This window comes from Citrus sinensis, chromosome 8, assembly GCF_022201045.2.
Source record: "Citrus sinensis cultivar Valencia sweet orange chromosome 8, DVS_A1.0, whole genome shotgun sequence".
Classification (NCBI taxonomy): Eukaryota; Viridiplantae; Streptophyta; class Magnoliopsida; order Sapindales; family Rutaceae; genus Citrus; species Citrus sinensis.
Window position 1 is genome coordinate 13,519,332 of NC_068563.1, and position 1,664 is coordinate 13,520,995.

Genomic DNA, 1,664 nt, shown 5'->3' on the forward strand with positions numbered 1-1,664 from the left:
ACACATAGTTCGCATAAACTAGAATATATAAGTTCCCAAAAGATGGTGGAAATGGGCCCATGAAGTCTATCCCTCATATATCAAAGATCTCTACTTTCAAAATGTTTGTCAATGGCATTTCATGTCTTTGAGATATGTTTCCTGTCTTTTGGCACCTTTCATAACATTTAACAAACTCATAAGCATCTTTAAAAACAGTAGGCCAGTAGTAATCTGATTGTAGAACTTTAACAGTTGGTTTGTGGCCACTAAAATGTCCTCCATATGCTGCAGCATGGCAAGAGTGCAATATTTGTGGAATTTCTTCATCTGGAACACATCTTCGTATCACATGGTCTGAGCTTAACTTGTATAAATATGGATCATTCCACTGGTAATTTCTGACATCATGAAAAAACTTCTTTTTCTGATGATGATTCAAATCAGGTGGTAACAACCCATTTACTAAATAATTGGCAAAGTCTGCATACCATGGGAGCCCAGATTGCGGCAGCATTTGGGCATGTTGTAACATAAACAGTTGTTCATTAGGGAATGTTTCAGTAATGTCAGGCTTAGTTAATGTGCTGGCATCTGCTTCTAGCCTTGATAAATGATATGCTACCTGATTTTCAGTCCCTTTTCTATCTTTAATTTCCAAATCAAATTCTTATAACAATAAGATCCATCTTATCAATCTTGGTTTGACATCTTTGTTTGAACCAGGTACTTTTATTGCTGCATGGTCTGTGTAGACTGTTACTTTGGTGCCCACTAAGTAAGCTCTGAATTTATCAAAAGCAAACACCACTATTAGCAGCTCTTTTTCAGTAGTGGTGTAATTGATATGAGCATTAGCAAGGGTTTTACTAGCATTATAGATGGAGTAAAACACTTTATTCTTTCTTTGCCCCAGTACTGCTACAGAATGGTCGCTAGTGTCACACAAAAGGTAGATTCCAATCTGGTGCTATAACAACTGGTGCTGTTATAAAAGCTTTCTTCAATTCACTAAAAGATTTGAGACAATCTTCATCAAAATTAAAAGGTCTGTCATGCTCCAGTAGTGAGCATAATGGTTTAGATATTTTGGAAAAGTTTTTGATGAACCTTCTGTTGAACCTAGCATGTCCCAAAAAACTTCTCATACCCTTGATTGAAGTTGGAAGTGGTAGTTTATCTATCACTTCTATTTTTACTTTATCCATCTATATCCCATTCTTAGACACTCTATGACCCAAAACTATACCTTTTTGCACCATAAAGTGGCATTTTTCCCAATTGAGTACCAAGTTAGTTGTTTTACACCTTTTAAGCACATCTTCTAAGTTGTGTAGACAATCATCATATGTCGCTCCGAAAATTGAGAAATCATCCATGAAAACTTCTAGTGTTTGTTCAACCATGTCTGAAAAATAGACATCATACACCTCTGCAAGGTTGCTGGAGCATTACATAAACCAAAGGACATTCGTCTGAAAGCAAAAGCTCTATAAGGGCAGGTGAATGTAGACTTCTCCTGGTCCTTTGGTGCTATAGCAATCTGATTGTAGCTTGAATACCCATCTAAGAAACATTAGTATTATTTTCCAGCAAATTTGTTCAACATCTGATCTATAAATGGTAGTGGGAAGTGATAATTCCTTGTGGCTTTGTTAAGCTTCATATAGTCCATACAAACTCTC